This window comes from Apteryx rowi, unplaced genomic scaffold (assembly GCF_003343035.1).
Source record: "Apteryx rowi isolate R43461 unplaced genomic scaffold, aptRow1 scaffold_1033, whole genome shotgun sequence".
Lineage (NCBI taxonomy): Eukaryota > Metazoa > Chordata > Aves > Apterygiformes > Apterygidae > Apteryx > Apteryx rowi.
In genome coordinates, this window is record NW_020447235.1 from 180,326 (window position 1) to 192,735 (window position 12,410).

The 12,410-nt window shown below is 57.9% G+C and overlaps 3 non-coding genes across 3 annotated transcripts; 1 reads left to right on the forward strand and 2 right to left on the reverse strand.

The window, feature by feature from the left end:
• Positions 1 to 6,667: 6,667 nt before the first annotated feature.
• On the reverse strand, positions 6,668 to 6,739 carry TRNAH-GUG. The gene has a single exon. It is a non-coding gene; the product is annotated as a tRNA-His (tRNA).
• Positions 6,740 to 8,879: 2,140 nt separating this feature from the next.
• On the reverse strand, positions 8,880 to 8,953 carry TRNAN-GUU. Its single transcript has one exon. It is a non-coding gene; the product is annotated as a tRNA-Asn (tRNA).
• Positions 8,954 to 10,246: 1,293 nt separating this feature from the next.
• Positions 10,247 to 10,318, forward strand: TRNAE-CUC. Its single transcript has one exon. It is a non-coding gene; the product is annotated as a tRNA-Glu (tRNA).
• Positions 10,319 to 12,410: the final 2,092 nt, after the last annotated feature.

Here is a 12,410-nt window from a genome sequence, read left to right on the forward strand (position 1 = left end):
ACCCAGGGGCAACTGCTCAGAGGGGCCCCCGGGGTGTCCTTTCCTAACAATACGCCTCCAGCTGGGTGCGTGGGAGGGATAGGACGCTGGCCCCAAAAGCAGAGACATTTGCTGGCTATGAGGGCGCAGGGGGGCAGATGAATCCTTATGGGCTGCTGTGCCGTCCTTGCACTTTGCTTCTTCCTTGCCTCTATTGACATGGCATAGGCTTAGCCAGAGTGCACGGGCTGTGGGCACAGTCCCAATGACCTGGCGCTGTGCACTTTGTCATGGGACCTGCACCCATCTGCCCACCTTGTCCTGCCCACCGGTGAAGTGTTCCTACCAGACAGTTAGTTTTCTTCTTCCACTTCCTGCACTGGCAAAATCACTGCTGCCCCCTGAGCCCCTCAGTTTGCAGAGTGCTCTGGCTCTTCCCAGAAGGGACTCCGTAAAATGCTCTGGGGGGCTGCAGCAGAGCAGTCAAGAGCCTGCTCTGTAGCTGCAGTGTCTTGCCAGAAAGTGTTGTCCCCTTGTTAGTGGAGCCTGCTGCCCTGCTGCAGAGGTGACTTTGTTCCTCTTTTGCTGCTCTCTAGCTGATGTAAGAATCGTCATGCTGAGGTACGAGGATCTAGCAGTGTGCGCCCGCATGCCTTTTACAACGGTGCAGCAGTGCATAATTGATACCGCAGTGGCCTTCTTCCAGGCCATCTCGAAAGGACAGGACGTGGACTTTGCCTTCAAGGACATTGGCATTCTCTCTGTCCGAAACAAGGAGGTGACCACGAGATTTTATGAGGGCTTTCTCCTCACGGTGGATCACACTGGAAAGCTGCTAGAAACTCTTCTCAGGGTAAGCCAATCACTTCCCTGTGCTGTGCCTAGTTCTTCTGGCCACCTGTCAAAGGACGACTGAACTGATCTCTGCTGGTCTGCCAGGACCTTCCTGGCCAGCGGGGCAGGCGTGCTCTCCAGCAACGTCAACTCTCTCTAGCATCCTTCTCTCGTACGCAGTGGTCTGGGTGACATAGGAGAACGTAGGAAGAGCTGCCCTGGGTTAGGCCAAGGCTCCGGCTAGCCCAGCATCCCGCTGCCTGTGCTAGAAATGAGAATGGTGAGGCTTTTAGGGGTTCACAAGTAGGCAGTTTCTGGGGACAGAGGCCACAACGCAGGCAGGGATCTGTGGCACTCTGGTGCTGACCAGCCCTTCCCAGTGCCCCTGGAGGCCCGCTGGCATGAACGGGGCTTTTCTGTCCCACGCGTGCATCCACACACTGCTTGGCATGGTCAGCCTGACCCAGCCTGTCTCCTCACCCCAGCCCAATGCCCTTCCCCAGCTCTCTCGTGGGGCCGTGCCCTTCAACCCAGGCTTCCAGGTGTCCTTAGGCAGCTGCAATGTGAAAGCAGTCAGAGCTGAAGCCCTCACTCCTTCCGAGGGGTAAAAGATTTGCTCACAGAGACACAAGAAGGCTGTAGCCCAGCTGCTGCTTCCCAGGCCTGCCTCCTCCTTCTCTCTGCTGCTGTGGACTATGCCCAGCCTGTTCTCGGGGCCGGGGCCGGGGCCGGGGCCTTTTCATCAGGCCATGTTCCCAGAGCTCCCTCATCAGACCCTGCACGGCTGCTTGGACACCCATCAGCGAGTTGGAACTCCCAGGTCTTACCCACTGGGCAGAGGCAAAGCAAGGGCTGGGTCTCTCTCTCTCTCCTCTTCCATGCAGTGCATGCAACTGTCTGAATCCTTGGACAAGGATCAGAGGCTCATAGCAAGCCAACAGGCAAAAGCCAGCCTGCAGAAACCCTGGCTAAGCAATCGCCTTCTCCTGTGCCTGACTTCTGCAGTAGGAGAGAAGAAGTGTCCTCCTCGACTGTCTTGCCCTTGCAGACTTGCCCCTGCAAAACACCTGGCAATGTTGCTCCCCAGTCTCAGCTCTGAGCTGTGCATCTTCTGCTTTCCTAGTTGAGGACTAATATTTGGCAAGAAAGCTTTGTTTCAGGTGTCCTGGTGGCAGCCTCTTCCCTGAGCACAAGAAGGAGTTGCTGCCTTTCCAAGCAATGCGGTAATGTTGCTGGTATGCTCTCACATGCCTCTGTCTCTGTTTCAGACGCCAGGGACCAGAGCCCTGGTGGTATCCTGTAGTTGCTGGCTTCTGCTGCGCTGCAAGTTGAGAGCACCTGAGGGGGGTCGGAAGCAGCCTCAGATTTGTTCTCTGGTGCCACCGCAGGCTTGGTGGCATCATGAAACACTGCCGGAGGTTTGGCCACCCTCACCAGTGTCCCCGCTTGGGAAAGAGGAGAGCACTGCTGCCTTCCTGCACAGAACGGAGAAGAAGAGCAAGGCAGAGAGGCTGCTGAGGCTGCACAAAGAGTAAGTGTGCACCAGCCCTGGCACCGGCCTGGGAAACTCGAGTGGCAGCACTGTCCAAGGTGTGAGAAGCCCAGTGCCTGAGCTCTGGGGCTGGCTACACGTTGCCCGATTTCTCTTGCCGTGGGAATGACCTGGGCTAGCCCCAGATGCCAGGCAGCCCCAAGCTGCATGGCGAGTTGAAGGCTGTGGGTAGCAGCGGGAGCGTGTGTGCAGCGGCTGGTAGAGAGCAGAGGCAGGAGGGTCTCAGCCGGAAGAGAGGAGAGAACTTTTCCCTGCTCTTGCAGCCAGCTTTCTGTCCGAGCAACACACCCTGCAGCTCTTGGAGACTTACCAAGTGCATGGGGAGGAGTGGAAACGGAGAGTAGAGCTGAATTGGCGGAGGAATTCCGAAGAGAAGCAGTTCCTCTGGTAAATTTCTCCCGCTAGGGGTGGTGTTTCCCCTTCCCCTCTACTGGCCTTCCCTCCACACCCGGGAGCCCCCAAGGGAAGGGGGGGTCTTTTGCTGGCAGCCCTCGTGGGAGAGCAACAGGCTTTGGAGGCTGTGGCCTGGGACCAGGCACCCTTCCAGCCCAGGGGCAGGTGTTGGGCACTCAGGGGTGGGATTTCCAGACGGGACCAGAACGTTGTGGCTTCCAAAGATGAAAGGATTCCTCCAGGCTTTTGGCTCTCCCTTTTCCAAATGGACACTCCATCCTTGTCTCCCCAAGTCTGCACACCCGGATGCCTTGCCCTGTGGATCGATGCCAGCTGGGTCCAGAGTCTCACCCCCCGCCTGTCTCCTCCGCAGGCTGATTAGTGGTACATGGGACCTTGCCATGTCCTTGCCTTGGACACTAGGGCCCCTGTGCCATCCTAGAAAGCACAGAGATGCCAGCAGAAGCAGATCGCAGAAGACCCGCCCTGTACTAGGCCTGCAGCCTTTCCGTGCCCTTCTCCCTGGGCCTAGAACCAAGCGGTTCCTTTTTAATGCCCTAGCCCTGGGCAGCAGATGACTCTCTGGGATCAAAGGGAGAGGTACCAGGACTTGCTGGTGGTGCAGAGGAGATGTGAACATTGCAGGGAAGTCTGGAAGCATGGTCCTGAGCCATCTTGCTAGCTGTGGAAGCCTGCCTGGGCCTGAAGAGCGACCAATCCCAAGGCGCTGCAGCTCCAGGGCCCAGTGGAGGCCTGTCAGCGTGGGAGCTCCCACGGCTGCTCTCCGTGTGGTCTCCATTGCAGCCACAGAGCTGTTAGCAAAGAGGGTATTAAAATCTACCTACAAGGGCAAAAGAAAAGTGGTGGGTGCTTGCTCACAGCTGGAGTAACCGGCCTGTGCCTCACAAAGGACGGTGCTGCAGGAAAGATGAAAGGAAGAGCTGTTAAACCCCATGTGCTCCTCCACAGTTATTTGTAGAGCCATAACAGAACTACGCCCGTACACGGACCGCAGCATACAGACCCGCGTGAACAGACTGGATGTGCATGCACACCACCTCCTAACCCACTGTCAGGACAGTGCACACGCACACACACACACGCCCCTTCCTTCATTGCCCTCTACAGGATGCACACGCACAGAGCTCACACCTCTCACTCGCCAAGACCCTCACGCACAGCCAGGACTGCACCTCCGCAGTGCACATGCCCAGCCCGGAACATCACTGACACTGCACACGCATTTGCACGCAGGCACACGCTCTCCCCGCGCACAGAGACACAGCACAGTGCGCACACACCTCACACAGCATGGTGGCCAGGACACAGCTGCACCGGATGTGCCCACAGCCCCAGGGGTGCAATAGGGGCTGGTGTCTGGGGACCCTGGAGCCCTTCTCAGGATTGTATGGGGAAGAGTTAAGGGCAGAGGAGGAGAGTTGCAGCGGAGTGCAGCTGTGCTCTGTTCATCGCCTGGAGGGCGCATAGTGTCCCCATCCCTGCAACCACTGACTGCTGCCTGCAGGTGGAGATGCCTGCCCTTCCGCATGCACAAGTGTGTGCAATGCCCCGTGGGCCAGGGCAGCCCCTCAGGCACCCGGGTCGGGGCTCTGAGGGTGGGGAGCAGACCCCCTTTCCCCTCCTGCACGGCCCCTGCTGAGCCACTCTTCAAGCCAGCGGAGCTCTGCGGGGAGGGCTGGGCCTGGTACCCGCATGCCTGGGGTCTCTGTGCATCTCAGGGAGGGCTGGGGAGACTAGGCCCCCCGGGGTGATGAGTGGGGAGCACCCCACTCGCCCAGGGGAGGAAGGCAGAGCCCCTGCCACCCCAGGAGCTGTATGAGGCCATGAACTCCCCCCTCCTTGTGCTGGGGGCATCCCCATCCCCACAGGGTGTTCCCCTGTCCCCTGGACCTGCTAGGCCAGGAGCACCTCTGAGGTCCAGCCCTGCAACCCCACCGTGTTTTGTGGTGGGGAGACAGGCCACCAGGACTCCTGGGTCCTCCACAGCTCTGCGAGTCTCTGGCTGTAGCAGAAAAGACAGTGGCCTAGCTCCTCGGGCAGGGGCAGACCTCAGCAGGTCCTGGGCACCCACCAGGACCAGTCCATCCTGTGGGCAGGAGAGGGAACAGGACAGTGACAGGGCCCAGGGATGGGCCTTGGGGCCTGATATATAGTGGGGTGGGTGGGTGGGTGAGCAGAGGAAGGCTGGGGGGGATCTGTCTTGGGTGAGTTGGGGGCCTTGCCTCCTCCTTGGGGATGCCTGGCAGGGCCTGGGGCTCTGTGAGGCCAGCTGGGGCCCCAGAGTGAACCAGCAGGAGCAAGTGACTCTCCTGTGCCCCCCGCCGAAATGGAGCCGCACACATGGACACCCCCGCACACCTGCGTTCACCACCAGGAAAAGGCCAAGGGGCAGGAAAGCAGCAYGCCTGTGCTTGCCCTTCTCTTGCCTCATGGACGGGGTTGATTTTTTTTAGAGCTTTCTTGAATTAGGTTTTCAAAGCTGCACCTAGTAGCTCCCTGTAAACCACGGTCAGCTCAAGGCTGCTCAACAGCCCTGTCAGCCTTTTCCAAACTCTGGGCTCCCTGAAGCCTGTCCGTGCATCTCCTCTGAACCGGGAACAAAGCACTTGAGGTGCCAGGTTAATGCTGATGAGCCACGGTGATCACAGGCAAAAATGTTTGCTCGTGGGCTCCAGTCCACCTTTCCAAGTGTGCTCCAGTGGCGCAATGGGCCAGCGCGCAGTACTTATACAGCAGTGCGAAGCAGAGGGATGCTGAGGGTGTGAGTTCAAGCCTCACCTGGAGCATGGTCTTTTGACCAAGCAGTGCTTCCCCTTCCCTTGGGCAGTGCAGCTTTCTAGCAGTGATATCTGTCGCAATACAGACATGCTGGGAACCGTCAATACAGACACCTTGGAACAGCAGAAGCACTTGGGGCCGTTCCAGGCTTGACCTGGGCTTGACCTGCCCACATAGCACTCAGTTCAGGACCCCGGCGGCAGAGCTGGGCTCTCCTCCCTTCTCTTCTCTGCAGCAGGTGCACCTCTTCCCCAGAGCGTCCAGACCCCACTCAGTGCTCAGACGCTATCATTTTCCTTTGGCTTTTCAGCATTTCCCCTCCAGGCGGATGCTCTCCCAGCACCAGCTGCCCAGCCTCGCTGTGGCAGATCCTTCCTAGACAACCTTTCCACCTCCAGGCAGGCCAGGAGGAAGCACTCTTGGCTCTCCGCAGCCGCGCACTGGGGTGGAGCTGCAGGCAAAACCTGCCGCCTCACAGCTCCTCTCACTCTGCAGGCAAGGCAGAAAGGGAGCTCCGCCCTTCCATGGAGGGTGTCCTTCCCGCAGCCAGCTTACAGCTTGGCCGGAACAGGAATAAAGAGTTCAAGCGTGGTGGCACAGCCTCAGAAAAGTCACACGCTCCCCGTGAAGAAAAAAACGTCCTCTTTCTCCCGGGSAAGAGCTAGTGGTGTTGGGTCTCTATGGAGTGGGGTGGCAGTTGCAGTTGGGCTAGGGTTGCAGGGTGGTTTCGGTGTGGAGCTGAGAGTCCCCTTATTGCAAAATGGGGAGCAAGGGCAAGAGAAAGGGGAGGTGAAGAGCTGGGTGCTTTCCAGGCAGAGTCTCTCAGTTCTCAAGCTTTGCCTGGCGAATGGAGAAACTTGAATGCTTTCCCAGAGGCAGGCGCAGCTGCCACAGCAGCCCCACAAGAGAAGACATTGCACAATCACTAGAAACCAGGAAATCATTTTAGGCATGAGCCCGTGGAATGTTTGGAGCAGAGAGCACAGAAGAGCTTGTACCTCCTTCCTAGGCCATGGCCTCTTGGGAAACCAACGCGTTGGCCCGTCCTTGCAGGTGCCTCCCTCGTCTTTTCAAAGTCTCCTTGTCAGGCAGCGGGCTTTGCAAAACCCTTGCTGTGACTCGGATTCGAACCGAGGTTGCTGYGGCCACAACGCAGAGTACTAACCACTATACGATCACAGCTGCCCATGCGATTGCCTTTCCTCCTTGGGCCATATTCCCCTCCTGCCTCCTTCAGGCAACAGGGTGGGAACAGCAAGGGCCTCATAACTGCCCTTCCTGCAGCATCCTGCAGCATCCGGCCCCCATGCACGCTCACACGAGCAACAAAAGCTCACCTGACTCTGCAGCCCCATCACGCGCATTTGCCGCCAGCCTCAACTGCCAGGACCCCACCGCATGCCAGGAGAAGGGGCAGAACAAAAGTCCTGTCTCCAGTAGCCCGCCCCTTACCTAAGGGAGGCTGGAAGCCTTCTCGCAAGGCAGGAAGCCAACCAAGGGAAGCGCTTCCTTCCCCGGGAGTCTCCTTCTAGCCCACCTGAACAGCCTGCTCTCAGCGCTCCTCAGCAAGCCGTTGGCCCCACAGCCTGTGAGGGCTGGGAACACAATCCTTGCGCCTGGGGACTCAGTCCCTGCTTTCAGCAGATGTGCGCATATCCCCATTACCACGGAGCGGCAAGGCTGAGTAGTCAGAGCTGTCAGGTGAAGGCAAGCTAGCAGGGAGAAGCCAGAAAATGTGAGGCTGTGTCCTTGCGGACCAGCACCTGAACAGAGCAAGCCCTCACGTGCCTCCCTAGGAGTGGGGGGGCAAGTTCACGCTCTATATTCGCCGTTTCAGAACTATCCGTTCTTGGGRATGGCAAAGAACTGCACTGAAGGAAGTTACGGGGCGGTTTCACAGCATGTCCAGGGGCTGGCGATGAGGAAAGGACAACTCCGCAAAGAGCGGCTCGTGTAGCCAGCTGGACAGAGGGTGGTGTAGGGGGAAGGCATGTGCATACCACAGCGGATATGTTGCGTGAGGTGATGTAGCTGAGCGGTGTAAGGAGCTGGATTTTGGCTCCGGTTTCTCAGAAAGGCGGATTCGTAGCCCATGCCATCAGGTTTTGTTGTCTCAGGCTGCTGAGATTTCTGGCCAGCTGATAGTTCCAGAGCACTGCCCCAGCCCTTCTCAAGCTCTCCTTCTCCTCCGCTTTATCTGTTTGCTCTGGTTTTTCACTGCCCCCAGAGGCACAAAGGAGCAAATGTGAGCCATCCCCTGGTACCTCCCTGGAGTGACCCCATTCCTCGTCCTCGGAAGAGAGGCCAGGCAAGGTAGGGGTCCTGTGGGTGTTGATGCAGCACTTCTGTCCCGCCAGCTCAGCTGTGTCCTCAGGGCTCCAAAAGGAGAGTTTTCCTTCTCAGACAAATGCTCTGCTCCAAGACCAAGAGTCAAAGCAGCTGCAGCAACTCCAAGCTAATCTTGGTCACAAATGCCAAGCACGTGGACCCTCCAGCCACTCGAGGGAGAAGACACAAGATTTGCCCATTGCCACCTCGGCCTTAAGAGGAAGTTCACCCCCGCACAGACAGCATCACTTCTCGGGACCTAACTCTCATTTGTACAGCGGATGCATAAATTCTGGGGATTTACTTGGACAACAAAACCATGACGGGATTAAATGGCTAGGTAAATCTTCTGGAAGCAGAGTTTGACCCAGGGTCCAGTCACACTTCCTTGGGCACTGAGTGGCCAGCCCGCTTGCTGGAGAGTTGGTGCTGTCTCTGCCTGGGAGYGGAAGCCCCGCCGGGGAAGGGAAAAAGGCAAATCCTGCCTCTCTGCTGAGGAGCAGGTGCTGCAGGCTCCTGTGGTCAGGCCCAAGCCAAAGCAAAAGGCTGAGCAGCGGCCTCCTCTGAGGCCTGCATGCAGGATCTTCATGGTATGAGACGGAACCACTGCTAAGGGTGCCAAGAGGCCTCTACCGCAGGGCTCAGGCCTTGGCACATGGGTCACGGCAGGGCAGCGCTGCCCACAAGGGCAGCAGCACAACTGCAGGCAGCCAGAGCCACTCACTCTGCAGAGGAGCAGTTTCCCAGGAGGGATGTGGGAGAAGCCAGCACCCGATTCCCCTCAGCAGGTGCTGAGGACGCTGAGGAGTGTCACTCAGCGTGGCTGTGGCGAGGGCACCAGTGTGGTGGGTGGTGCTCTGTTGATGCTCAGGGACTGTGGCGAGGGCACCAGTGTGGTGGGTGGTGCACTGTGAGCACCTGTTGATGCTCAGGGACATTGCACAGCAGCGGGTCCCTGCTGGCAAGCCCACCACACGTGCCGCCAAAAGGAGGCCGTCCCTGGGTGGGCTCGAACCACCAGCCTCTCGGTTAACAGCCGAGCGCGCTCACCCATTGCGCCACAGAGACCCCCACCAAGGACTRTCTCGGTGATGCTCCCTTCTGTGTCATCGCACACCTCAGYGCTGAGGGACTGGCAATGCCCCTGATCTTGGGCCCTATCCCAAGAGCCAGGGAAAGGCCGAGCSAGAGCTGCAGCCCGGTTCCCGTGCTGCTGCATGCACAGAGAGCAGCGCAGGTGGAGGGCATGTGCACGCACCACGTGGTGGAGGTGGCTCGGGGACAGGCTTTTTCTCAGTCTCTTCCAGCGTCGCTTTCCCACACGCTGTGTGTCGAGAGAGAGCTGGTGGGCGCAGCTCTCCTTAGAGGGCACTTCCCGTGCCCACCTGCTCTGCTCCTGGTGCTGGAGGCAGGACAGCGGCCACACACACAGCACTGCTGACCTGGCTGAGGTGACTCAGGGCGAGGGATTTGCTCCTCTCCCTCTGGCCACCCCTGCACGGAGCAAAGTGTAGAAGTGGTGCCAGCAGCAGGAGGCTCCTCTCCTGGACGGGCCCTGAGCACCCGGGGTCCACTGCCCATAGGTACTGAGTGGTGTCTGTGCTTCCTGTGAGCCCCAGCACCATCAGACCCTGCCAGCGCCCTCAGGACCATTTCTCAGAGACTTCCAGAATAAGAAGTGCTTGGGGCAGGGGTTGTTTCAGAGCAGGCATTCGAGTGAGGCACACGGTGGCTTCCTCTCTGCGTGGCGATGGACTGACGCTGGCAGAGGAGAGACTCCCCTCCCAGGGAGCCAGTTCAGTGCTCTGTGAGCACAGCAGTGTGTGAGCCCTCTTGGCTTGAAACGGAAATACGGGCAGTTTCGTCCCACAGAGGCGCACTTAGGAGAGCTGCAGCCGAATTCAATGCAGGAGGGTGTTTTTGCCAAGGTGTTAGGAGCTATGAAGCTCGACTGGTTGTGTCCTCCTGGCAGCGTGTCGTGACTAGAGCCGGGGCCATCTCAGCAGCGCAAAAGGGCATTTGAATGTGCAGAAAGAGCCCCAAGGCCCTTGCCTCAACCACACTGCCAATAGCTCACGGCGCAAACCTGTGTGCAGCGGTGACCAGCCCCCTCCACATCACTGCCTTGCGCTCCCTGGGCCTTCCTGTTGCAAGGTGCCCTCTGCCCAGAGGCCCTGGCCCTCTGAGGGCAGCATTCTCAGAAAGAAGGAAGAATGCCTGCGAAGTTGCCCGGGAAGGCTCTGGCTGCCGTGGCAATTTGCCTTCCTGACCGGCTGTGTGGGGCTGTGGTTGGAGGGGCTGGTCCCCCACAGGGCTGGGCTGGTGCCCACCAGCAGGTGCAYGGGCAGCTTGGGCATCTCCTCCCTGGTGGTCTAGTGGTCAGGATTCGGCACTCTCACTGCCGCGGCCTGGGTTCGATTCCCAGCCAGGGAAAGGGCTCCCTATTGCCCCAGCAAGCCAGGCCWCCCCCCTTGGGGGCAGCTTAGCCTGAAAGGAAGCGGGGGACCCTATCGGACCCACAAAGAGCTCTGAGCAGGCACAAGGACCAGGGCATTTCCTCTGTTGCAACAGCCATCCTGGGCTTGCTTGTGCGTCGAGCTCCAGGGCAGTCCTAGTCCTGTCTTCTGCCAAATCCCCTCGGAGAATACCCTTTTTCCTTGTGGCTCCTGGGAGGCACTGGGTGACACAGAAAGGCTCTCTGCGTCTGTGGGACGTGACTCACCTGCCGCAGGAGCTGCCTTATCTTTCAGACCTGAGCTCCCTGCACTAYCCCGTCCCACAGAGGCAGGAGCAGGCGACTCTGCAGTAAAGCCCATGAGAGACCCTTCCCGTGCTTCCCAGTGCATGTCACCACTGGCATGAGGGCTGGTGCTCTTGCACACTGACCAGGGCTTTGGGAAGCTCCCCTTCCGTGGTCTCTGCTCCTGAAGGGCAAATGGTGGGGACAAAGACACATGGGGAGGCAAACAGGAGATCCTGGAGCACACAGGAGGGCAAAGAGATGGGACAGAGGTGCACAGGAGTACAAATGGAGGTATCCTGAGAGGAGCACAAGCCATTCAGAGGGCCCTGGGATGCAACAGAGTGCAAAAAAAGGGGTCCTGAGGCACAAAAGAGTGAGACTAAAGGGCCTTTCTGAATTTCTGTGGCATGAGTAAAATACTTATTCGCTGTTCAAACACTCAGCATGACTAATTACTCTCTTGTAGAAAGAGGACATTAGTGCCTAAAGCCCCTGTGTCTGGCGGATAATAAGATCTTTGTTCTATTCCCAGAGAAATCTTGTGGGACCTGCCTGTTAACTCCTAGCTGTAAACAATTCCTTAGTTAACTGTGGGCTGACTAAGCATTTGGCTGTTGATTTGCATGCCATGCTCAGGGACTGGCACACAGAGCTGAGGCAGGGGCTGCATAGACAGCCCTCCTGCAGCCATGCATGCTGGTCTCATTGCATAGTTTCTATATTGTTAGAGCTCATAACGAACAATCTGATCCTCTAACATGGCTTGGAGATCCAACCTTTTGAGAGATGCCTCTATAGTCTCACTGGCTTTAGGCAGGTGGAATCAATGGCCAGTGCAGAGCATGTAGGCCGGAGCCTGAGCTCTGTATCTCAGTGGTGATGGCAGACTTTAACATTCAGAGTGTCCTGGTAACCAGATGCAATTGTGGAATCAGCCTCGGGCTGGTGAAGTGATTTCTTGAGCTACCAACCCCTCCAGAGTGGATCTTTGCCACTTGCAGGGAGCTAGATGGGTCACAAGGAGAGGTGAGCGTGTGGGCAGGGTTGTGCTGTTTTAAGAGTGAACATCCAGAGGAGGCCTGCATGGGCTGGGCAGTGGACTCCCTACAGTGCAGGCTGTGAGCGTGGAGCTGGAAAGTGGGAGGAAGCAGGACCTCCTGCAACGTATTAATGAGGCTAAAAAAGACCAAACTGCAGGACCGATAGCAGAGTCCAGTGCAAAGGATGACCCAGCCCAGGGAGCAGAGAAACAGCAAAGTATGCTCATGTTTTAGTATGAGGTATTGTTTTCCTCCATTTCTCGTGGCCTTATTGGACCAGGAGAGGGTGTGAAGGTAGCCCTTTACAACCTTTGGGCAGGGCAGGAAGTCACTCCTTGGTTCACACAACCACTGGTGTTGGTGCTGGAACTAGAGGTTTTGGAATCCACTCCCTGCACAACTCAGCACAGAAAAACCTCCTCAAGGTACCTCCTGCAGCTCCTTTGCTAGTGGGGACTGCTGGGAACTGTCTGATCCTCCAGCCTTCCCATCCCACAGCTCCAGCTGGCAGCTATGGGGAGACTGTTGCGGGACTGTTACCAAAAGGCCCCAGACAAGGAAGATTCTCGAAGGGGGGGGGGGAATGGGGGAACTGTTACCAGCTCGACAAGAAGGAGTCTCAACAGGAGCCTCAGACAAACATACCAAAGGACACAGGTGCAGCTGGGACTGATACATCCTGAGAAAGTACAGATAAACCAGCAGAAGCCAGTTGGAGCCAAGATTAGGACCAAGACAGCTT